Source organism: Thalassophryne amazonica, chromosome 1 (genome assembly GCF_902500255.1).
Source record: "Thalassophryne amazonica chromosome 1, fThaAma1.1, whole genome shotgun sequence".
Classification (NCBI taxonomy): Eukaryota; Metazoa; Chordata; class Actinopteri; order Batrachoidiformes; family Batrachoididae; genus Thalassophryne; species Thalassophryne amazonica.
Genome location: NC_047103.1, coordinates 146,392,896 through 146,420,097, shown reverse-complemented (window position 1 = coordinate 146,420,097; position 27,202 = coordinate 146,392,896).

Below are 27,202 nucleotides of genomic sequence, written 5' to 3'. Positions count from 1 at the left end.
GAAGTGTTTCTGAGCATGAACTTGGAGGAGCATAACAACGGATGTATCAGGGGTTTCAAATCGTGGTGTGATCAATGAATTTTCCATCAGTCCGTCTCTTTGACATATGGTGCCTGACTCTAGTGTTTGGACTTTGGATAATTTTCCCAACAGGTGCTGTCCTCCGAGTTGAACCAGTCGGTGTAACACACATTCCAACCTTTCTCATGTTTCCCACAGTTCAGCCACACATGCTTTATTGATTACTACACCAACCACCGTTGCATCAAGGGAGCTAGTTAGTGAGCTTGCCTTCTCGCGGCTCTTTTTCTTGAGTATGGAATATCACTTTGATGTAAACTTGTGCAGGCTGTGCAAGTCTTGTATAAGACACAAATCGAAATGGTCCAATCGACCAAAGCCCTTTGCTTGCAGGACATACATCTACCTCATTATGTTAGGCACGAGGCAAGATGTACACCCCTTTTCCACAGGACACCATTCTATTATGATCATCCATGATCCAGAAAAAGTGCAAAAACAGGATCGCATCTCACTCGATAACTAAAGTAAAGCTGTGCCTGGCTGCATTCTCCAAAACTGCAACAAACACTGCTTTTGCTTTGAATTTTTACTCCAAATTAGCACAATCGAACAAGTATCAAGCTCTACTCAATAGGAATACCCTGTTTAACCCTCTGGGGCCGACACTGTCGTATATGACGGCTGAGACCAAGTTTTACTAAATAATAAATAACTTTTTAATGATATGAGGTATAAACTTACTTTTTTTTTTGCTGAAAAGTTAACTCCGTAGAATTTCAAGCCAGCCGTCCACCATCTTTGTACTCCACCTAGAAGCTGTGTGATGACGTGCGCAATGTGAGTGTCCAATTGGAATTGGGTCACCATCACATGGTTTTCCAAAATCCAATCGTAGGGCAGATTTACCTCACGTGATAAACCAAAGATTGTTTTTAGGAGTGATGTGTTACTAGTTGGCCCATTTGAGTAGCCCCCTGGCTGCTGGCTCCAATGCACCCTGTGACATTACGCACAGCGATCAGTGAGAGTGAGCAGACGGAGAGCCTCTGATGACAATCTCACGTGCTCAAACAATGAGTGTGTGAGAGGATTGCTCCACTAGTTTTCCTGTGAATGTTACTGGATAAGCCTGTGGCAAGCTCTCTCGCTCCGGTGTAAAGCACTGTTTACCATATCAATGAAGTGAGGGATGAGGGGCCGCTCCTCAAACTGTGAATGAGCCTCGAAGTGTGAAAGCTGCTTTCAGAGCAGGAGAGAACAAACACAGTCAACTTAGAAGACGTTTGTGATGTGACCTTTGTGTAATACCAGACAGAAATTGCTTTGAGATGAAGACAAACAAAATGGATAGACCATTTTGAATATATTGTTCAAAATGTGCATTTGTGTTTATTGTTTGAACCGTTTTGTTGTACAGTCTTTCACACAAGACCTCAAATTACCTTTATAAAGTGACAAAACAGTTGTTTATTATAGTTTGCTGTGTGTTTTGAATAAATGTGTGTGGAAAATTTCCCGCTTTACTTTTTCCTTTCTTATTTATGATTGTAAACCTTTATTACACTTATGAAACACTACTATAGCATATATATTCTGAAAGTACAGGTTGTCCTGAAAAAAAGAGACATAAAACTTGATTGTGGGATGCAGGGAGAGCTGTTAACAGCAATAATAAAACATTTACACCAGGCGAGTGAACTGTCCAAAAAATGTCCTCAGACCCCAGAGGGTTAAAGATGTTTGAATATGAATGAAGCTTTGAAGACGATGAGCACTAGGAAGTGACTGTGTAATGAAGCCAATTTGGTGAATCAGAATGAAATTTTTGAACAGCTCAAAAATTTCACCCCGATTTCAAAACTGGTGCCGGTGATGGACTGTAACTACTGCATATACCAAGTTTCTTTAAGATTGACACAAGGTGAATCATGGCATTACTGTGATGCTTCAAAATGCGCCTCAAATTCCTATTCGGGATGAAACAGGAAGGAACGGCACTCTGTGGAATAGGGGTATTAACAATTGCAAACTGACTGTGTTTGTATTTCTGACTTGTTTTAAACTTGACGTGAGGCTTGCGTGTGTGTTGGGTGATGTTCCATAGTCATACCCGGCATCATGGGCGGGCCTTAGCGTGCCTTGCTCACCCTCAGAGTCAGTTGGGACCACCCTGGATGGAGGAGCCTGTCAGTCACCCGCCAAATTTAAAAGGGTCAGGCTCCTTAATAGCTCTTGTAAGTTAAATCATGAATACAACCTCATTTTCATCCTGCACCTCATTCTATGGTTTATTGGTAAATGGTAAATTTAGTTGCACCTCAAATGTACTACAAATCATCAAGATAGGGCCCCAAGTTTCTTAAAAACAACCATTAACGTGTTGTGTGTTGGGGAGTTTGGCTGGACATTTTGGTGTTGTTTTCTTTTCTTTGCTCTCCAGGTGGTATGCAAACTGGGTTTTTGTCTGTGGAGAAGGTGCTGGCAGAAGAGTCCTTCACCCTCATCAGCATGATTTGCAGCACCTGTGGATGATGCTCACGTGCAAACTTAAAGACTTTCAGCTGAAGCAGATAATGAGATGGCGTTCTGCATTTAAGCCATGAGTGATTCGAGCATAATTGCCGGGAACTCGACCTTGTGACGTTCGTTTGTGAGACGCTGAGGACCGCGCCTGGGTTTGACACATCGTGCCTGTGAAGGAGGACGGGTGAGGGACACATGCTGTCAGCACACATCAGAGGTGATGATTGTCTGAATAAGTGTTAACAGTAATTTGGTATTTTGTTACGCAGTATATTTGAATATTGATGAGAATTGTGCAGCTCGCTTCTCACTGCCGTGGCGTATGGAATGATGATCCTCCACCTGTTGTGAGAAGCTGCTCATTTACATAAAGCTTAAATTCAGACCTGAATGTGTTGCTGATAGTGTGTGCCTTTGAAGGATATTTGTTGTAGCTGTTGACTTACCTCACCTTTTCCATCCTTCATAGAGTCAGTTTGTCGTATCCACCTGGGGGGTGTTCGGCGGTGAGTCTGGGTCCAGAAGCGCCGAGCTTTGATCCATTTGGGCGCTGGAGAGCGCGCCGTCCTTCACCTCGCCAGACAACCGCACATTTATGTTGTACACCAATTATTGCACAGGAGAAAAATAAAATTGTTTTGTTTTTGGAACCGCTTTCTGGTTATTTAGCGCTGGGTTCAGTCAGACGCAGGTCCACTCCTCAACCCGCGTCTGCACATAACATAACGTTTGCAGCCAAAAACATCTCAGGCGCTGATGCAACTTCTTCTTAACTGCCATCTCCATTCCTCCACTGGAATGTCATCTGGAGCGAGTGCCTTTCCACTCATCATCCTCTTCGTAGCTGCCCTCGCTTCATCCTTATACACCCGTCACACCTACGCCAAATGAGGCCGAATGGCGTCAGAATGACACATCCGGCTACAGTTGGGAGGTATTTAGGTGCGGTCTAAAGACAGACGGACAACAGTCTTTCAGCAGTCTACATAGTTGGTCCCATTCGCTTGGCTGTCCCAAGTGTGTTGCACAGTTGAAAACACTCTTGGCACTGTCGAGATGGGATGCACATCTGACGGCGGTCTATGTGCAGTTTGTGCACCATCTGATCACAGTTGTATTCTGATGCTGCCATAACAGCATTTGAAATGATCTGATCGCAGTTGATTGAGCTCTGAGATCAATCGGTCACAGCAAAGCCTGCTGGCATGTTGTGCCACGTATGTCCACCTCCACTGGACCCTGGCCCGGGAGGGCGAAGGAAATGTTGATATGTAACAACATGTATGTGGCAAACATTCATCATGGGCAGTGAATGTGAATAGCGCACAAATAAACCAAAGGCACTGTGTGCCACTTCAGGTCAATGCATCGCACAGCGCATGTTGCTGCAGATCTGTTATACCCATAACAGACCTTACAGTGCAGATGTATTTCCAGTCCTTTGCATGGGCAAGATAAATAATGCAAAATATCGTGCCCATCATATCTGTGACACCACTGGCAGCACTTCAACCTTCCAAGATGGGCGTCCCAGTACTTCAGGTCATGTGACCAAAATACCTGCCATCAGCCCTTCCACATTCCTGTCCTTGATACTATATGTACCCATTACTTCCTTGTTACCTATGTTCCCTTCACCAACTTACCCACTGAAATCGGCTCCTATCACCACTCTTTCCCACTTGGGCACATTCTCCACCACTTCATCTAACTCACTCCAGAGATCTTCTTTCTCCATCTTGTGACCTACCTGTGGGGCATATGCACTGATGATATTCATTGAGATATATTCGTCCTCTGCTTTTTCTTCACTGAGCGTTAGCTCAATTTCCGCTGACAATTGCACCAGTGGGGGTCGTCGTTAACCTGGCTTCGACCAATTCGGTATGGAAATTTGATTTGTACTCTGCATGGTTGTGTTGGATTGTTTTATGCTGGATGGCTTTCCTGATGCAACCCTACTCATTTATCCAGGCTTGAGACCATCACTCAAAATGTACTGATGTACAACCCATTTTATTTCTTTCAGAAACAACGGAGGCTTTTCTATTAATGGAAATGACCTTTTGCTCAACATGTCATCTCACAGACCATGTGGGTGTGTCTCACCACACGCAAACTCACCCAGTAGGGGTGTCTCAAAGTTGAGTTTTGATTGCTGTGACATAAGTCTTAAATGACAGGACTGAGGATGTAAATTTTGTTCAAAGTAGAGCAAAGTCTGCATGCATAGAGACGGAATTGTAATAATCTTAATATGTAACATTGAATGTCAAGCACAATTTACTGTGAAATGTAACTTTAAAAATGGCAATATTGCGCAGTGTGCGCTCTTTAAAATGACTGCAGTTCTCTGCAGCTCATAATGAAAATCGGCATCTGCTACGGGGTATTTCAACAGTGACATCTTTACAACACTGAGCAGGAATGCAATTTTACAGATTAAAACTGAATTATTTTTATCAATAACAAAAATAACATCATCATTTCAGGGTAGGAAAAGTAGGTTACGTCTGGAAATTATAAACATGGAATGAAGATATATCCCTTTGTCTGATTTTTAAGCTTTGAAAACATCATGTTGTGATGACCTATATTCATCATTTCCCAGCTGTGCTATATCACCCCCCCCCCCACCCCCGCTATTCTCAAAGACACTGAAAATTCATACTCTAATTCACCAGTTTGGCAGTTATTTGTGTGGAAAACAGAAAGAAGGAATAGCAAGCACTGAATAAAAAGGAGGACAGATTGAGAAACAGAAGCAGGGAAATGAGATAAAATGAAGAGATTGGGAGCCAGAAAGAGAAAGCGTCTGCAAGCCCTGGAAGGAGACTTATCTTCTATTTTTAGGCTCCAGCTGTGCAAGTCTTACTGAAACTGTTTTGAGAAGATCCACTTGTAGGCTTTGGTGAGTGGAGGGTTTGGGGGGGGTTGCAGCATGTCACATCATACTTTGAAGATGTCTCTTATAGACCAGCGTGCATTAAATATGTACACCAGTCTACCTTACAAGCCAGTGATGGCTGTGGATCAGCAGCAAACTTCACGGAAAATGATTCTTAATCAAGCCAGCCTTGATCTTGTGTTCTCAGAGCATGCTGAGAGGGACATGGTTTGCAGTATTCCCTGCTGTTCATTTCTTATGCACTCAGCCAGCTCAAATATTTGATACACGGCAGCAGCATCGCCTTTAAAGGAATCCCATATACTGCCTTCAGTCCACTTAATGCTGTTTCTCACATAAACACTGATGTTTTCGAACTTGTGGGAACACTAAATGGCAGTTTAACTGTCCTCACCTTCTGTTATATTAGGTCATTTGTCTTAATTTATATATAGTGGTTATGGTAGGCAAAGGAAGTTGAGTAGCCCGTGTTTCTTATAGCCGCAACGTGAAATTTGAAATCTGCCTTTGTGGATACAAAACTCAGCCAGCCCAAATTAAATCTGTACTTTGCAAAGGTTTTGCAGCTTGGAACAAGATGGTGTCAAGTATCTGAGTTGGAGATGAAATGCAGCAGGATACAGAACACTGTCCTTGCTCAAAGGTGTATAGAAGAAGTAGTTAATCTTGCACAGTCTCTGGGGCCCTTTGGTGCCAGTGCTTAACTCTGGATTCCATAGCATCAAGCAGACAAGGGTCTATGCCTACTCCTGGATGGGACACCAGTCTAGTGCAGGTTACATCCCAAGCTAAGCCTGGTACAGATTTCCAACTGGGTGGTCAGAGACAATGCAGATGAAGTGTCTTCTCTATGAACATGTAGTGTGACTGGCAACCAAACATAGATAAATATATTAGTAGCCCAACTACTTACATCCCAACTTATTTAGTTCACGTTGAAAGGTAATTAGTATACGAGGTCTGTTAGAAAACTATCCTACCTTTTTATTTTTTTAAAAACTATATGGATTTGAATTATGTGCGCTTGCATCAGCCAAGCTTGAACCTTCGTGCACATGCGTGAGTTTTTTCACGCCTGTCGGATGCGTCATTCACCTATGGGCAGGCTTGAGTGAGCACTGGTCCACCGCCCTCGTCGGATTTTCATTGTCAGGGAAATGGCTGAGCGATTGGAGCAGCGCTGAATCAAATTTTTCCAGAAACTGTGAGAGACAGCCAGGTGGAAACTATTCGGAAGATTCAGACGGCTTTCGGTGAAGATACTCTGGGCGTCACACAGATTAAGGATCATTACAACCGGATTAAAGATGGCCCACAGCGGCACAGGGTGCGCCGCGCTCTGAGCGGCCATCGACAGGTTGAAACGACCAGATTATTTCCAAAGTGAAGGCTGTGTTGATCTGGGACGTTGTCTGACTACCAGAGAAATTGTGGAAGAGTTGGACATCAGCACTTTTGCAGCACATTCCACTGTTACAGGAGATTTTGTAATGAAAGACGTGCGGAGTAATTCGTGCGTTGGCACAGAGCCGCAATGATGCACAACAAAAAGCACGTCTGTGTTGGAAGTCTCACAGGACAAGTTGTGACATGCACAGCTGTTACACAATTTCTTGGATACTCACTCGACTGAAAAGCCACCGAAAGCTGTCTGAATCTTCCGAATGGTTTCCAACACAGACGTGCTTTTTGTTGTGCGCCATTGCGGCTCCGTGCCAACACGCGAATTCCTCCGCATGTCTTTCATTACAAAATCTACAAAAACAGTGGAATGTGCCACAAAAGTGCTGATGTACACCTATTCCACAATTTCTCTGGTAGTCAGACGACGTCCCGGATCAACACAGCCTTCACTTTGGCAATGATCTGGTCGTTTCAGCCTGTCGATGGCCGCTCAGAGCGCGGCACGCCCTGCGCTGCTGTGGGCGGTCTTTAATCCGGTTGTAATGATCCTTAATCTGTGTGACGCCCAGAGTATCTTCACCGAAAGCCGTCTGAATCTTCCGAATGGTTTCCACCTGGCTGTCTCTCACAGTTTCTGGAAAAATTTGATTCAGCGCTGCTCCAATCGTTCAGCCATTTTCCTTACAATGAAAATTCGACGAGGGCGGTGGACCAGTGCTCACTCAAAGCCTGCCCATAGGTGAATGATGCAACCGACAGGCGTGAAAAAACTCACGCATGCGCACGAAGGTTCAAGATTGGCTGATGCAAGTGCACATGATTCAAATCCATATAGTTTTTTAAAAAAATAAAAAGGTCGGACAGTTTTGTAACAGACCTCGTATAACAGCTGAGTGGAACCCTGTCATTTGAATGGTGCTTTGTATGTCACAAGACTGCTATTATTCATCCTATTTGTGTTGCTTTGCATTTTGCGTGCAAATTTTGTTCCATATGTTTTGTACCATTGCACACTGCGAACTCCACCCACTAACGTACTAGTGGGGACAGCATTTAGCTAAACATGGAAGAGTTTGTTTTGTCTACGGACAACGATTTGAACAAGCTAATTAACGGTACTAATCCTAACACACACACACACAAAAACAAATCCACTACACCATAAGCCATCTGAAGGCATGAAGAGCTGTTAGGATGAAAAGCTGGACAAATTTCTGACATGATTTTTCACTGGACTGAGGAAGTACACAAAGTCTTTGGTTTTGGAATAAAACAATGTCAGTGCACAGCATCACGGACAACATCATCAGAATTATTAAATGTTTTTCTAAGTTGACTGACAACAATTTTGGACTCCTACTGTATTTAAAGTTCATGTTGGACTGTTGACGTCATAGCACCAATGATGAACACCAAACTGTAAGTCCCTTTTCTGTTGTTAATAAATGAATAAAATATCAAATGACAAGGATCTATTTTAGCCTTATATAAAATAAATAATGAATGTTTTTACATTCTTTCAATGGAAAGAATATTTAATTCAGTGAAAGCTGGAACATACTATTCAACTCTGCTTCGCCTCATTGATTGCAACATTCCATCTTTCACCTCACGAAATATTCGTACCATTGAACTCATAAACATTCATTATTTGTATATTATGAAATATCTTTATTTCTGTGGTACTGTATATCACAAAATTGCAGCCAATGATACGTCTGTCTAGTGGCTATGTGTTGGCTTTGCTCACCAACTGGACAATGCACATGCACATGTTTCTGTCATACCAGCGGAACTTCAGATAAATCACCAGCGTTAAGTGACTGCACAGCCGAATCAGAGTTACTCACTTTGGCTTATAGCATGACAGTGTTTATAAAGCTTCCATTGTAACCAGCCTGTAGCCTTGTAGCTCACAGTCAAACAGATCTTTGCATACGAGGGCTGTCAATAAAGTATAGGTCCTTTTTATTTTTTTCAAAAACTATATGGATTTCATTCATATGTTTTTACGTCAGACATGCTTGAACCCTCGTGCGCATGCGTGAGTTTTTCCACGCCTGTTGGTGACGTCATTCGCCTGTGAGCACTCCTTGTGGGAGGAGTCGTCCAGCCCCTCGTCGGAATTCCTTTGTCTGAAAAGTTGCTGAGAGACTGGCGCTTTGTTTGATCAAAATTTTTTCTAAACCTGTGAGACACATCAAAGTGGACACGGTTCGAAAAATTAAGCTGGTTTTCAGTGAAAATTTTAATGGCTGATGAGATATTTTGAGGTGATACTGTCGCTTTAAGGACTTCCCACGGTGCGAGACGTCGCGCAGCGCTCTCAGGCGCCATCGTCAGCCTGTTTCAAGCTGAAAACCTCCACATTTCAGGCTCTATTGATCCAGGACGTCATGAGAGAACAGAGAAGTTTCAGAAGAAGTCGGTTTCAGCATTTTATCTGGATATTCCACTGTTAAAGGAGATTTTTTTAATGAAAGACGTGCGGACGGGTCCGCGCGTCGGGACGCAGCCGACGCGGTGCGGCGGCACAGGAAAAACACCTCCGTGTTGATAACCATTTGTAAAATCCAGGCGGCTTTTGATGGCTTTCAGTGGAGTGAGTATATGAGAAATTGTTTAACAGTTGAACATGTTCCAACTTGTCCTTAAGGCTTCCAACAGAGGTGTTTTTCCTGTGGCGGAGCGTCGCGGCAGCTGCGAGCCGACGCTGCAATCCGTCCGCACGTCTTTCATTAAAAAAATCTCCTTTAACAGTGGAATATCCGGATAAAATGCTGAAACCGACTTCTTCTGAAACTTCTCTGTTCTCTCACGACGTCCTGGATCAATAGAGCCTGAAATGTGGATGTTTTCAGCTTGAAACAGGCTGACGACGGTGCCTGAGAGCGCTGCACGACGTCTCGCACCGTGGAAAGTCCTTAAAGCGACAGTATCACCTCAAAATCTCTCATCAGCCGTTAAAATTTTCACTGAAAACCAGCTTAATTTTTCGAACCGTGTCCACTTCGATGTGTCTCACAGGTTTAGAAAAAATTTTGATCAAACAAAGCGCCAGTCTCTCAGCAACTTCTCAGACAAAGGAATTCCGACGAGGGGCTGGACGACTCCTCCCACAAGGAGTGCTCACAGGCGAATGACGTCACTGACAGGCGTGGAAAAACTCACGCATGCGCACGAGGGTTCAAGCATGTCTGACGTAAAAACATATGAATGAAATCCATATAGTTTTTGAAAAAATAAAAAGGACCTATACTTTATTGACAGACCTCGTATTTACTTGGTTTAAACAGAAACTTGAGATTTCAGCATGTACTGCATCATACTGGAGCGTTATCTGCACTCTGAAAAAGGAACTGCTGCCTCAATGATAAAAAATGAGAATTTGAATATATTTTTTAAAGTTATTTCAACTTTCAACTGAGTTAATGCCACAAGCCTTCTCTAGTTATGTTGAAATAATGCCAGTTAAGTTGACGTAACTTTAAAAAAAAAAATCTATGTATATCTTGTAATTTTTTGAATGGTTTGTCTTTTAAAACATGAAATCTATAAACCGAACAAAATCTATTGTAAGGCCTGAAAGACAGTTTCTGTAGGAAGCATTTTAGCCATAAGGTGAAGTGAGAAGGGGATGTGTTGGCTTTTAAAATTCTTGAAAGACGCTGAACTCATTGAGATGATTTAGTGCTGCTACTATAATGGACTGATGCAGAAGGTGGCACCAATGCAACAATAAGGATTCTGACTGCCATTAAACACCATAGAGGAAGAAAGGGTGCGCTTAATTTTATCCACAGGGTCACGTTTTGAGAGGAGCATGTTTTGTGTTAAAATAAAGCCATTTTATATATTTAAAGTTTGAGGTTTTATATGATGAAATAAATGGAACATGGAAACAAATTGACGGAAATTCAAATACAAACAGAGGTTTTTGCAAGACAGAGATGCCACAGAGGGCGCCATCTTGGAAATACTAATATTACAGTGTCAAAATAAAGGTTTAATATTAAAATAAAGGTTCTGAAAATGAATCCCTAAAATTTTCATAATAAAAGATGCACATTACCGTGCCATGCGCAAACCATATCCAAATGCTGAGACTGATCTGACAAACAGTCAGAGAGATATACGAGCCACACACCACAAACAGACATTCTTTGCTTTAGATAGATATTTCTGCAGCTTAGTTGGAGTAAACCTGGGAAAATTTCATTGATTGGACATGATTTGGAAAGGCATACACCTGTTTACATATACGTCTCTCCTTAGTAAAAGGCACATGGCAGCTCACCTGGAGTTTGCCAAAAGACACCAGAAGGAGTCTCAGACCATGAGAAACAAAATTCTCTGGTCTGATGAGACAAAGATTGAACTCTTTGGTGTGAATGCCAGGTGTCATGCTTGGAGGAAAACAGGCGCCATCCCTCCGCTGAAGCATGGTAGTCGCAGCATCAATGTGTGGGGATGTTTTTCAGTGGCAGGAACTGGGAGACTAGCCAGGATTGAGGGAAAGATGAATGCAACAATGTACAGAGACATCCTGGATGAAAACCTGCTCCAGAGCGCTCTTGATCTCTGATGATGGTTTCTCTTTCAGCAGGACAATGACCCTTAGCACACAACCAAGATATCAAACGAGTGGGTTCAGGACAACTCTGTGAATGTCTTTGAGTGGTCCAGCCAGAGCCCAGACCTGAATCTGATTGAACATCTCTGAAGAGATCTGAAAATGGCTGTACACTGACGCTTCTCATCCAGCCCGATGGATCATGAGAGGTGCCGTGAAGAGGAATGGGCAAAACTGGCCAAAGATAGGTGCGGCAAGCTTGTGGCATCATATTCAAGAAGACAAGACTGTAACTGCTCTTAAATGTGCAACAACAAAGTATTGAGAAAAAGGTGTAAACTCTTATGGACATGAAATTTGTTAATTTTTAATAAACACCCTACGGTTTTGCAAGTTCTCCCACTTAGAAATCATGGAGGGGTCTGGGATTTTCATCTTAGGAGCATGTCCTCTGTGAGAGACATAATCTAAAAAATGAAATAAAATAAAAAAAAAATCTGGAAATCACAATGTATGATTTTTTAAAATAATTTATTTGTATGTTACTGCTGCAAATAAGTATTTGATCCCCTACCAACCAGCAAGAATTCTGGCTCTCACAGACCTGTTAATTTTTCTTTAAGAAGCCCTCTTATTCTGCACTCTTTACCTGTATTAATTGCACCTGTTTGAACTTGTTACCCGTATACAAGACACCTGTTCACACACTCAATCACACTCCAACCTGTCCACCATAGCCAAGACCAAAGAGCTGTCTAAGGACACCAGGGACAAAACTGTAGACCTGCACAAGGCTGGGATGGACTGCAGGACAACAGGCAAGCAGCTTGGTAAAAGACAACAACTGTTATTATTATTTATTAGAAAGTGGAAGAAACACAAGATGACTGTCAATCTCCCTCGGTCTGGAATTCCATGCAAGATCTCACTTTGTGGGGTAAGGATGATTCTGAGAAAGCTCAGAACTATACAGGCGGACCTGGTCAATGACCTGAAGAGAGCTGGGACCACAGTCACAAAGATTACATGAGTAACACATGATGCTGTCATGGTTTAAAATCCTGCAGGGCAGCAAGGTCCCCCTGCTCAAGCCAGCTCATGTCCAGGCCCATTTGCAGTTCACCAGTGACCATCTGGATGATCCAGAGGAGGCATGGGAGAAGGTCATGTGGTCAGATGAGACCAGAATAGAGCTTTTGGAATCAACTCCACTTACCATGTTTAGACGATGAGAACAGCCCCAAGAAAACCATCCCAACCGTGAAGCATGGGGGTGGAAACATCATACTCTGGGGGTGCTCTTCTGCAAAGGGGACAGGACGACTGCACTGTATAGAAGGGAGGATGGATGGGGTTATGTATTGCGAGATTCTGGCAAACAACCTCCTTCCCTCAGTAAGAGCATTGAAGATAGGTCATGGCTGGTCTTCCAGCATGACAATGACCCCAAACACACAGACAGGGCAACTAAGGAGGGGCTCCGTAAGAAGCATTTCATGGTCCTGGAGTGGCCTGGCCAGTCTCCAGACCTGAACTCAATAGAAAATCTTTGGAGGGAGCTGAAACTCCAAACCTGAAAGATTTGGAGAAGGAGGTGATGGTCTAGTGGTTAAGGTGTTGGGCTTGAGACCAGAAGATCCTGGGTTCAAATCCGTGCCTGACTGGAAAATCAATAAGGGCCCTTGGGCAAGGACTTTAATCCCCTATTGCTCCCGGTGTGCAGTGAGCGCCTTGTATGGCAGCATGACATCGGGGTGAATGTGAGGCATTATTGTAAAGCGCTTTGAGCGTCCGATGCAGATGGAAAAGCGCTATATAAATGCAGTCCATTTACCATATCTGTATGGAGAGTGGACCAAAATCCCTGCTGCAGTATGTGCAAACCTGGTGAAAAACTACAGGAAATGTTTGACCTCTGCAATTGCAAACAAAGGCTACTGTACCAAATATTAACATTGATTTTCACAGGTGTTGTAATACTTATCTGCAGCAGTAACATACAAATAAATTTGTAAAAAAATCATACATTGTGATTTCCGGATTTTTTTTTTTTTTTAGATTATGTCTCTCACAGTGGGCATGCACCTAAGATGAAAATTTCAGACCCCTCCATGATTTCTAAGTGGGAGAACTTGCAAAATCGCAGGGTGTTCAAATACTTACGAGTTCTGTGATGAAAAAAGCGGTCCTTTTTATTTTTTTCAAAAAATAAATGGATTTGATTCATATGTTTTTACGTCAGACAAGCTTGAACCCTCATGCGTATGCGTGAGTTTTTTCACGCGTGTCGGTGACGTCATTCGCCTGTGGGCAGGCCTTGAGTGAGGAGTGCTCCACCCCGCCCGTCGGACTCTCTTTGTCTGAATAGCCGCTGCGGACGGCGCGCGTTGCTTTATCGTCATTTTTTCTGGACCTGTGAGGGATATCCGAGTGGACACTATTCGAGAAATTAAGCTGGTTTTCGGTGAAAAGTTTAACGGCTGATGAGAGATTATGCGGTGTTTCTGTCACTGTAAGGACTTCCCATGGAGCGGGACGTCACGCAGCGCTTCCAGGCGCCGTCGTCGGCCTGTTTCGACCTGAAAACATCCTAATTTAAGGCTTAATTCACCCAGGGCGTGTGAGAGAACAGAGAAGATTCAGAACAGGCTGGCATGAGGACTTTATGCGGACATTCCACTGTTTAAGGACATTTTGTAATGAAAGACGTGCACGCAAATCTGTGTGCGCCGCGACAGGAAAAACACCTCCGTGTTGAAAACCATTTGTAAAATTCAGCTTTAAATTTAATTCAGTTTAACAGCTTGGGCATGTTCCAACTTGCCCGTTAAGGTTTCCAACGGAGGTGTTTTTCCTGTCGCGACCCCCCGCGGTCGGGTCCGGCCCGACATGCGACTCTGCCCGCACGTTCTTTCATTACAAAATGTCCATTAACAATGGAATGTCCGAATAAACTCCTCATGCCGACTTCTTCTGAAAGTTCTCTGTTCTCTGATGACTTACTGGGTCAACAGAGCCTGAAATGTGGAAGTTTTCAACTTGAAACGGCGAGACGCTGCCGCCTCGAAGCGCAGATCGCCGTCAGGCACCGTGGGCCGTCCTTAAAGCGACACTACCAGATCAAAATCTCTCATCAGCCGTTAAAATTTTTACCGAAAACCAGCTGAATTTATCGAATGGTGTCCACTCAGTTGTGCCTTACAGTTTTTGAAAAAAGTTTTATCAAACAAAGCAGCAGTCTCTGAGCCATTCCTAAACAATGAAAAAACGACGAGAGGGTGGGCGACTCCTCACTCAAAGACTGCCCACAGGCGAATGACGTAACCGACAGGCGTGAAAAAACTCTCGCATGCCCACGAGGGTTCAAGCATGTCTGATGTAATCACACGTGATTCAAATCCATATGGTTTTGAAAAAAATAATAAGGTCCGTTACTTTTAACACAGACTTCGTAATTTCCTCACTGTAAGTGAATGAATGAATGCTTTCTGGATGCACTGTCTATCAAACGTTACATCCTGTTTTTCAGTGCTCTCTGTAGTTAACAACAGTGCTATACTAACCCTAACTCTAAGCATGGGGGGAAAAGCTCTGTCTTTCCACAGAAAAAAGGGAGGTGAGTACTAAGATCTGAATACCCTCTTGTCACCTGTGGGACATGATGGGTATTGAATGAAAGTTTGAATGATGTACACCTAAGTATGGCACTGAACTGGGAGGTGGCTACAGACAGTGTCCAAAATCATTTTTTAGTATTTTGGGAGATTCCAAATCAGTTGTTGGACAACCTGTTTACATGTACTGTGAGTTTCAATGAGGATATGTGTTCTTTAGCCTCAGAATTTCATCAAAGTTTGCATGCGTAGGGTTGTGGAAACCAGCAACTTATGTGCCTTTGCCTGCAACGAAAGGTTTGCTGCCTTTAATTTGGCAGTCAGTGCAGTCATCTTAGAACAATTAATGGTTACCCTGATCACAGCACTTGAGAAGGTAAGAAAGTGCCTGGAATGTCCATGTTTGTGTTTGTCTTGAAGCCAGATCAAGTTCCAGGCCTTCACTGACTTCAGGTGTGTATCCTCATGAGCTGAAAGAGGTGAACTTGTAGAGAAATTCAATAATGTCTCCAAAATCACTTTGCAGGCATCCCTCTAGCTTAAAGGCTGAGGACCAGAAAACCTGAATATCACTGGAGTTATGAGGTCACTAGACAAAGGTTTTTGGTGATGCTGATATCTTTGCAGGAGAATGAAACACAAGGTCTTCAGGGTTCTGGCTTTTCCAGTCTTACTGCTTGGTTGTGCAATGTGGCCATGAGCCAGTGACATAAGGTGACAACTAGATGTCTTTGGTATAACTTTTAGGATGATCCTTGGATACTTCTGGAATGACTGTGTGAAACAAATGTCGACATGGGAAGATAAAAATAATTAGCATACTTCCATTGAGAGGAAGCATCAGCTATGACACTATGGACATGCTGTGGTTAGAGGTCTGGATAGGGACCGGATCGGTACAGGTAATGGACTCAAACTCTGGGAGCAAGGACAAGAGTGGGTTGTGAATGAAAAGAGATTTATTTACAAAAAATAAATAAAAAAAATGAGGAATTAAAGTCCTGAGCTGGTTAGGCTGCCTGCAGAGCTGAGACAGGGTAGCGGTGAAAATCCGGGAGATGCAGTGTACACAGTGCCAGACTTGGGAGTCTGAGAACGAGCTGAGTCCTGGAGTATATGGAGCTGGAACCGGAGCCAGGTGGGACACAGAGAGACAAGGAGAACAGTGGTGAGTGATTGCGCTTGTAACACTGGAAGCCGTTAATAATAAACAGTTCACTGTAGGAACGTTCACAGTACAGGAAATAAAGTTCACTGTTTAGGAATTGTTCACAGTTCATGAATTATCTTCAGAGGTCAGAGGTCAGGTGTTGTGCATCCTACAGTTGTATGCAAAAGTTTGAGCACCCCTGATAATTTTCATGATTTTCCTTTATAAATCATTGGTTGTCTGGATCAGAAATTTCAGTTAAATATATCATATAGCAGACGAACACTGATATTTGAGAAGTGAAATGAAGTTTCTAGTATTTACAGAAAGTGTGCAATAATTATTTAAACACAATTAGGCAGGTGCATAAATTTGGGCACCCTTGTCGTTTTATTGATTTCAATACATTTAGCACTAATTACTGGAACACAACATTGGTTTGGTAAGCTCATTGACCCTTGACCTCCTTACACAGGTGAATCCAATCATGAGAAAGGGTATTTAAGGGTATTTAAGGCCATTTGCAAATGTTTCCCCTCTTTGCATCTCTTCTAATGAATGACAATGTGCGAGCCTCTAAACACCTCTCAAATGACCTGAAAACAAAGATTGCTCAACATCATAGTTTAGAGGAAGGATACAAAAACCTATCTCAAAAATTTCAGCTGTCAGTTTCCACTATGAGGAAATGGAAGACCATAGCACTAGTTAAGGCCTAAGTGGCAGGCCAAGAAAAATCTCAGATAAGCTGAAACAAAGGTTGGTGAGAACGGCCATAGTCAACCCACAGACCTACAACATGATCTTGCTGCAGATAGTGTCTTTGTGCATCGTTCAACTATACAGTGCACTTTGCACAAAGAGATGCTGTATGATGCTCTAATGCAGAGGAAGCCTTTCCTGCGTACATGCCACAAACAGAGTCGCTTGATGTATGCTAAAGCACATATGGACAAGCCACCTTCATTTTGGAATAAGGTGCTGTGGACTGATGAAACTAAAATTGAGTTATTTGGACATCACAAGGGGTGGTATGCATGGCTGCAAAAGAACACAACACAGCATTCCAAGAAAACACTTGCTACCTACAGTAAAATTTAGAGGTGGTTCCATCATGCTGTGGGGCTGTGTGGCCAGCGCAGGTACTGGGAATCTTGTTAAAGTTGAAGGTCAAATGGATTCCAGTCAATATCAGCAGATTCTTGAGAACAATGTTCATGAATCAGTGACAAAGTTGAAGTTGCACCGGGGCTTGATCTTTTAACAAGACAACGGCCCTAAACACTGCTCAAAATCTACTAAGGCATTCATGCAGAGGAACAAGTACAATGTTGTGGAATGGCCATCTCAGTCCCCAGACCTGAATATTATTGAAAATTTGTGGTGTGATTTTAACCGGGCTGTCCATGCTCAGAAACCAACAATCCTGAGATGTTTTGTAAAGAAGAATGGTCCAAAATACCTTCAACCAGAATCCATACTCTCATTGGAAGCTATAGGAAGCATTTAGAGGCTGTTATTTCTGCAAAAGGAGGATCTACCAAATATTGATGTATTTTTTTTTTCTGTTGGGATGCCGAAATTTATGCACCTGCCAAATTTTTTTAAAGAATTATTGCACACTTTCTGTAAATTCTATAAACTTCATTTCACTTCTCAAATATCACAGTGTTTGTCTGGTATATGATATATTTAACTAAAATTGCTGATCCAAACAACCAATGATTTAAAAAGGAAAAACATTTTTAAAGCATCAGGGGTGCCCAAACTTTTACATACCACTGTATGACGCATTTCCAATTAAGCAGGACTTGGCTTCAGAAATGACTCGGAAAGGTCTTATACTTCAGCATGAGCGTTGATACAGTTCTTGGAACAGTTCTTGAAAACAGTTCTTGGTCATACACAGTCACAAACATGAGCAGGGTGAGAACAGGATTTCACAAACTCAGAGTCCTGCAGGAACTTAGCTGAACGTGGCAGAGCTGTGCACTCTGAGGCTGAGAGCAGAGTAGTTCCAAAGAGACGTAGTGCTTGGTAGTGGCGTGGGAGCCAGGAGCAGTGCACCATGGAAGCTGTGCAGGAAGGCATCTGGAAACACCAAAAGATCAACGAGCTCTAATATGGAAATTAGAGGGAGCCAGGTTAGCTTGAAATGACCTGTGGGAAGCTCAGATGTCAGAGCGCATGGAAGCGACAGTGTAGACAAAGTCATGAATTCTGGAGTAAGATTCTGGCTTCATGGAAAGGACACGGAAGACTCTGGCAAAGACTGAACTCAGAGCCAGGGTTTAAAGTAGTAGCCCACTCCTTATCAGGAGCTCATGAGTGTTAGGTGCGAGGAGATGATGAATCTCAGGCATTCCTCTGCTTTGCAGCACACCACCTGGAGGGGAAACAGATGAACAACACACAAAAGGACAGACAGGGCAAAGGACCAAGGCAGACCATGACATATGTGGTACATTCCTTGGGACATGCTTCAGCCTCAGTGTTCAGGGCCCCAGCAGGTGGAGAAGGTCAGATTGCACATGACTGTAACAAATATATAGATGACTACTTTTGAGAGGTGCAGGAAAGGGCGGGTTGTCTTCCTGGGTGGCTGCCATCCAGTATCTAAGGACATTCCCTGGTTTGATGGGTGCAACAACATGCAGACCACCACATGCTCCCAGACCTGACCAGGATTCCATGGCAAATACAGAAAGCAACATTTGCCTCCAGAGATCTGTATTCAATGGAAACAGAGAATTCAGATTTGCAACTTACAACTAAGAAACCGAATTAAACCATTGTAAATTTAACAAGTGAGTGTTAACAACTACAATATGTCAGTAGACCTGTATGAGTGTTGTCTTACCTGTCCAGCAGATATCCAGCAAAAAACTTTCTGAACAGCACTTTATCTCTTTTTTTTTTTTTTTTACCATATTTTATGTGGAATGCTTTCCAATACGGTCTTGGCTACAGCTGTTGCAATCTTTCTGTTTTCAGTCTGTTTGGAACTTTCAGTTGCAGCTATATTGTGTTAAAACAGCTCTATCAGGCTAATGCCAGCATATGTACGTAGTTGCTTTTCTTGCCTCTCAGACGGGCTGCTGGTAGCACGTCATGGCATGTTATCACAGTTTTATCCCATTGCTTCAAAATGCAGAAAAGGTAAAATTTGATCACACTGGCTACTTAAAATTATAAAACCATTATTTGAATACTTGGGGAACAAAACTGGCATCACAACTCAAAGCAGTTATGTTTTTAAGAGTATGTTGATGCCTAACATCCTGTTGCAGTTGATCACGTCAGCTCATTTTGTAATGGGACTATGGCAGTTCATTGTATTTTTAGACTCTATACAAATAGATGGAAAGCTTTGATTCATCTCTGGCTTTTTCTTTAATGAGCAGAATTCAAGGTGCATCCAAGGGAGGGTTGATGATGTCTTTACAACATACGTAACCTCAAGTGTACACTGAGGTGGTTTTCAATGGGGATTGATATGGCTGGATGAAAATTAGCACTACCAAATCTGAGTCCATGGCATTCTGCTGGAAACCGGTGGATTGTTCCCTGCAGGTCGGGAATGAGTCATCACACTAAGTGAAGGAATTTACCAGTCAGTCCACATTTCAAACCTCACCTGTGGTCATAATCTTAGAAGTATGCCTGAGCGATTGAGATTGTGGATACATGTTAATGGGACTCACCCAAAGAGACAGGATATGATCCTGAAGGAACAGTGACTCCACTGCTCCTTCATCTTGAAAGGAGCAAGTGGGGGTGCTTCGTAATCTGGACACCTTCCTTTTGGGGGTTCTTTGGACAGGAGACACTGGAATAGAACCAGATTATGCTGAATTCTTTACATTTATTACTTAACTAGTTTAACCCTCTGGGGTCCGAGGACATTTTTTGGACAGTTCACTCGCCTGGCATAAATGTTTTATTATTGCTGTTAACAGCTCTCCCTGCATCCCACAATCAAGTTTTATGTCTCTTTTTTTCAGAAGAACGTGTGCTTTCATAATATATATGCTTCCTCACACATTTATTCAAAACACACAGCAAACTATAATAAACAACTGTTTTGACACTTTATAAAAGTAATTTGAGGTTTTGTGGGAAAGACTGTACAACAAAAAGGTTCAAACAATAAACACAAATGCACATTTTGAACAATATATACAAAATGGTTTATGTGTTTTTTTTTTTGTCTTCATGATAAAAGCAACAGAGTTATCCAGTAACATTCACATGCAAACTAGTGGAGCAATCCTGATAGTTACACAGTCTTTGTTTGAGCACGTGAGATTGTCATCAGAGGCTCTCCGTCTGTTTTCAGTGATCGCTGTGCGTAATTGCGCAGGACGCATTTGGAGCCCAATAGTATGTACTCATTGGAGCACCCAGGGGGCTATTCAAACGGGCCAAGTAACATATCACTCCTGAAAACGATCTTTGGCTTTTCATGTGAGGTGAATCTGCCCTACGATTCGATTTTGGAAAACCATGTGATGGTGAACCAACTCCGATTGGACACTCACATTGCACACGTCATCACATAGCTTCTATGAGGAGTGCAAAGATGGCCATTGGTTGGCTCAAAAGTCCACGGAGTTAACTTTTCAGCAAAAAAACAAACAAAAAAAAGTAAGTTTCTATCTCATATCATTAAAAAGTTATTTATAATTTAGTGAAGCTTGGGCTTAGCCATTGTATATGACGGCATCGACCCCAGAGGGTTAAGAATCCCTTGAGATCCCACAAGAGGAATTGGAAGTCATCATGTCTTGGCTACTTAGTAATGTGATAAAAAAAAATGGATGGATAGTTAGAGGAAGTAGTAAGCCATAGACACATGCTGAGCACCACTGGTGCTGGTGCAAATCCCCAGATTGTCTAGCGTGAAGTGGAAGAGAGTCTACAACTTACCCTGAATGGGATGTGAGTCCATCACAGGTTACTTGCCTAGCTAAAGTTGGCACTCATTCATAGCCAAGATGGACAGTTAGATAGCGTATAATTGTGTTTTATTCTGTCTTCTATAAATCATTATTTCCCCAAGTTAAAAAAAAAAAAAACTAAACAAGCACATTTTCATGGCCATGTCGGTGCAATGTCTGGCTGCAGAAATAAAACTTTATTCTGATTTGTGTTCTCCAGTTTTATATGCATGAACCATCCGTTCCTCCTGGAGAGGTTTTGACAAACCATATGAGGTTATACAGAGTACGGGATGATTAAGGTGCTGTTTGAAAGCTCAGCCTATTTGAACTCTGTTCCCTACCGTTCCTTTTCTGAATCAGTATCTTATGAGCACAGCTAATGTCCCTTATCTCCCTTACACCTGCCCTCATTTCTGCCTGATCCCCTTCACCACCCTCTCTCGCTCCCTCTTTCTTTCACTTCCCCTTCATTTTGCTTTTCAGTTTCTGGTTGTATTCCGAGGAAAGATGAGGTAAATGTATTCGTAGCCCTATTGAAGTCAAGACTGCATAAGGGGTGGAGGCAGTTTCTGGAGAGGGTGATCAATTGAGTGTTCAAGGTGATATGTGAGGATGCTCAAAATGATGCAGACACATTCATTCACAGAAGGTAGCATAACTCAAATCTTTTACAAGGGTTAAAATTAAAAGGAAACCAAAAAAAAAAAAAAGGAAATGTGATTAATGATAATATGCTGTGCATGTCACACACACAGACACACACACACACACACACACATATATATATATATATATATATATATATATATATATATATATATATATATTTCTCAAGGTAGAAACTGTGATCTGGTAGAAACAGATTCTACATAAAAGTGTAACCAAAGATTACCAAATACACCCAAACATCACTGAATACATCCTAATTGTTTTTGTACAGGCACAAAATTATACTTCTGTGTTTTCTCCTCACATTTCCAAAATATTAAAATGTGTCTGTTAACATCTCAAAACTGTCTTCTGCTGAAGAGCATGACATTATTTTCTTTTGTTTTGTATACCAGGGGGAATCAGAAAAAGATAATGTTATGTCCCGATTACTGCGCATTATTTTTTCACCCACTTTCACACGGGCACCTCACTCATTCCGCAACAGTTAAATTGGATTTTCATATTGTTATGATTTTTTGTCCCAATTTCATAAATGTTTTAAATGTGGTTACAGCTTTCCTGATGCACACAATGTTCTACAATGCTACATTTTCCACAGATTATGCTGGTTTTCAGGCACAGATTGGATATCTGATAATTACACTCAACAAAAATATAAACGGAACACTTTTGGTTTTGCTCCCATTTTGTATGAGATGAACTCAAAGATCTAAAACTTTTTCCACATACACAATATCACCATTTCCCTCAAATATTGTTCACAAACCAGTCTAAATCTGTGATAGTGAGCACTTCTCCTTTGCTGAGATAATCCGTCCCACCTCACAGGTGTGCCATATCAAGATGCTGATTAGACACCATGATTAGTGCACAGGTGTGCCTTAGACTGCCCACAATAAAAGGCCACTCTGAAAGGTGCAGTTTTGTTTTATTGGGGGGGGGGGGGGGGATACCAGTCAGTATCTGGTGTGACCACCATCTGCCTCATGCAGTGCAACACATCTCCTTCGCATAGAGTTGATCAGGTTGTCAATTGTGGCCTGTGGAATGTTGGTCCACTCCTCTTCAATGGCTGTGCGAAGTTGCTGGATATTGGCAGGAACTGGTACGCGCTGTCGTATATGCCGGTCCAGAGCATCCCAAACATGCTCAATGGTTGACATGTCCAGTGAGTATGCCGGCCATGCAAGAACTGGACATTTTCAGCTTCCAAGAATTGTGTACAGATCCTTGCAACATGGGGCCGTGCATTATCCTGCTGCAACATGAGGTGATGTTCTTGGATGTATGGCACAACAATGGGCCTCAGGATCTCGTCACGGTATCTTTGTGCATTCAAAATGCCTTCAGTAAAATGCACCTGTTTTCTTCGTCCATAACAGACGCCTGCCCATACCATAACCCCACCGCCACCATGGGCCACTCGATCCACAACACTGACATCAGAAAACCGCTCACCCACACGACGCCACACACGCTGTCTGCCATGTGCCCTGAACAGTGTGAACCGGGATTCATCCGTGAAGAGAACACCTCTCCAACATTTGCCCACTCAAGTCAGTTACGACGACGAACTGGAGTCAGGTCGAGACCCCGATGAGGACAACGAGCATGCAGATGAGCTTCCCTGAGACGGTTTCTGACAGTTTGTGCAGAAATTCTTTGGTTATGCAAACCGATTGTTTCAGCAGCTGTCCGAGTGGCTGGTCTCAGACGATCTTGGAGGTGAACATGCTGGATGTGGAGGTCCTGGGCTGGTGTGGTTACACGTGGTCTGCGGTTGTGAGGCTGGTTGGATGTACTGCCAAATTCTCTGAAACGCCTTTGGAGATGGCTTATGGTAGAGAAATGAACATTCAATACAAGAGCAACAGCTCTGGTTGACATTCCTGCTGTCAGCATGCCAATTGCACGCTCCCTCAAATCTTGCAACATCTGTGGCATTGTGCTGTGTGATAAAACTGCACCTTTCAGAGTGGCCTTTTATTGTGGACAGTCTAAGTGCACTAATCATGGTGTCTAATCAGCATCTTGATATGGCACACCTGTGAGGTGGGATGGATTATCTCAGCAAAGGAGAAATGCTCACTATCACAGATTTAGACTGGTTTGTGAACAATATTTGAGGGAAATGGTGATATTGTGTATGTGGAAAAAGTTTTAGATCTTTGAGTTCATCTCATACAAAATGGGAGCAAAACCAAAAGTGTTGCATTTATATTTTTGTTGAGTGTAGATATCGGAAACTGGGAAGAGCTGACTTTTGCTGTTTGGTATGCTTATGTGTTTTGGTCAAGGATGAATGCCGCTAAAATAGAAGGTCGATAGGACTAATATTTTTTTAAGAAATTAGGGATATTAAATAACAACAGTGAACAATGTATGTTGATAATTAGATTCTGGAGTCACACATCATTCCACCAAGGGGTGGTAAATCATCTACAGTTGTGCTCAAAAGTTTATATACCCTGGTAGATTTTTTTTTGTTTTTTTGGCCATTGTTTCGAGAATATGAATAACACAAAAAAACATTTTTCACTCATGGTTAGTGGTTAGGTGATGCCATTTATTGTTAAACAACTGTGTTTACTCTTTTAAAATCACAATGACAACAGAAACTGCCCAAATAACCCTGATCAAAAGTTTACATACCCCATGTTTTTAATACCATGTATTGCCCCCTTTAATATCAATGACAACTTGGAGTCTTTTGTGGTAGTTGTGGATGAAGCTTTCTGATGGTAAAGCTGACACTGAATATGTCTTGAACTTTATTTACATCAGTTATGAGGAAATACAAACAGTACGGCACTCTATGGTAAATCTACATGGAGTAGAACATTCTCATAAACTGAGTGACTGTGCAAGAAGGAGAAGAGTGAGGAAAGCCACCAAGACACCCAGACAACCCAGAAGAAGTTATAGGCTTATGTGGCTGTGATTGGAGAAATTATGCACGGTGCAAGCTTTGCATTTTGTATCAAAAGTTATACAGCTTCATAATGAAGTGTTATACAGGAGGATTTTCTTAAAAAGAAGACCTGAATGTTGAGCTACAAATTGCCAGACGGTCTCAGATGCAAGCCTTGATTTGATCTGTTTTGGTCAAAGAATATCCTTCTATGCTCTACTCCACTATGAAGCTAAGAGTGAAGTTGACTGATTTTGACCTTTGACCCCAAAATCATACCGTATTTAGTGATATTCAGCCATTTTGGAAAGCAGTTATTCTTCGTACCAGATTGTAAGCAGGTTTGCTCCAGTGACTATGTCCATTGACTTTTGACGCCAAAAACAAAAGAATTCTTGGGGTCAGTATGCATAATCAATATTTCAACACTGGTGGCAAGTGGGTCTGTACGTACAACTGAAGTTATCACACTCACAACTGAAATGTCACCTGATTGACTCGCTGCACATGCAATGACTTCTAGCCCACGAGCTTTGTCACTGGAAAAAAACAATGCTTATATTGAGTTTGTCCAATGACTTAAAGGCCATAAAAATTGAGAGACTGTGCATATAAATAGTTGGAATTACACTCAACAAAAATATAAATGCAACACTTTTGGTTTTGCTCCCATTTTGTATGAGATGAACTCAAAGTTCTAAAACTTTTTCCACATACACAATATCACCATTTTCCTCAAATATTGTTCACAAACCAGTCTAAATCTGTGATAGTGAGCACTTCTCCTTTGCTGAGATAATCCATCCCACCTCACAGGTGTGCCATATCAAGATGCTGATTAGACACCATGATTAGTGCACAGGTGTGCCTTAGACTGCCCACAATAAAAGGCCACTCTGAAAGGTGCAGTTTTATCACACAGCACAATGCCACAGATGTTGCAAGATTTGAGGGAGCGTGTAATTGGCATGCTGACAGCAGGAATGTCAACCAGAGCTGTTGCTCGTGTATTGAATGTTCATTTCTCTACCATAAGCCATCTCCAAAGGCGTTTCAGAGAATTTGGCAGTACATCCAACCAGCTTCACAACCGCAGACCACGTGTAACCACACCAGCCCAGGACCTCCACATCCAGCATGTTCACCTCCAAGATCGTCTGAGACCAGCCACTCGGACAGCTGCTGAAACAATCAGTTTGCATAACCAAAGAATTTCTGCACAAACTGTCAGAAACCATCTCAGGGAAGCTCATCTGCATGCTCGTCGTCCTCTTCGGAGTCTCGACCTGACTCCAGTTCGTCATCATAATCGACTTGAGTGGGCAAATGCTCATATTCGCTGGCGTTTGGCACGTTGGAGAGGTGTTCTCTTCACGGATGAATCCCAGTTCACACTGTTCAGGGCAGATGGCAGACAGCGTGTGTGGCATCGTGTGGGTGAGTGGTTTTCTGATGTCAATGTTGTGGATTGAGTGGCCCATGGTGGTGGTGGGGTTATGGTATGGGCAGGCGTCTGTTATGGACGAAGAACACAGGTGGATTTTATTGATGGCATTTTGAATGCACAGAGATACCGTGACGAGATCCTGAGGCCCATTGTTGTGCCATACATCCAAGAACATCACCTCATGTTGCAGCGGGATAATGCACGGCCCCATGTTGCAAGGATCTGTACACAATTCTTGGAAGCTGAAAATGTCTCAGTTCTTGCATGGCTGGCATACTCACCGGACATGTCACCCATTGAGCATGTTTGGGATGCTCTGGACCGGCGTATACGACAGCGTGTACCAGTTCCTGCCAATATCCAACTTTGCACAGCCATTGAAGAGGAGTGGACCAACATTCCACAGGCCACAATTGACAACCTGATCAACTCTATGCGAAGGAGATGTGTTGCACTGCATGAGGCAAATGGTGGTCACGCCAGATACTGACTGGTATCCCCCCCAATAAAACAAAACTGCACCTTTCAGAGTGGCCTTTTATTGTGGGCAGTCTAAGGCACACCTGTGCACTAATCATGGTGTCTAATCAGCATCTTGATATGGCACACCTGTGAGGTGGGATGGATTATCTCAGCAAAGGAGAAGTGCTCACTATCACAGATTTAGACTGGTTTGTGAACAATATTGAGGGAAATGGTGATATTGTGTATGTGGAAAAAGTTTTAGATCTTTGAGTTCATCTCATACAAAATGGGAGCAAAACCAAAAGTGTTGCGTTTATATTTTTGTTGAGTGTAGTACATGGCTTCTCCATTGTTTTGTTCACACTATCCTCTGCAAAAACAAAATAAAATAATTACTACTACTACTAATAATAATAATTTGTGCAAAACCTTGGAAATGTTGTCACTGTCCAGCTTTATGGACCTGACTATGTGCAGAGTCTGAGATATATTAGAAGATGTGTGATTAAAGAGAATGAATGTGTTGAACTGCATCAGTGCCTACAAATTGAAGGCTGCCCAGTCAGCC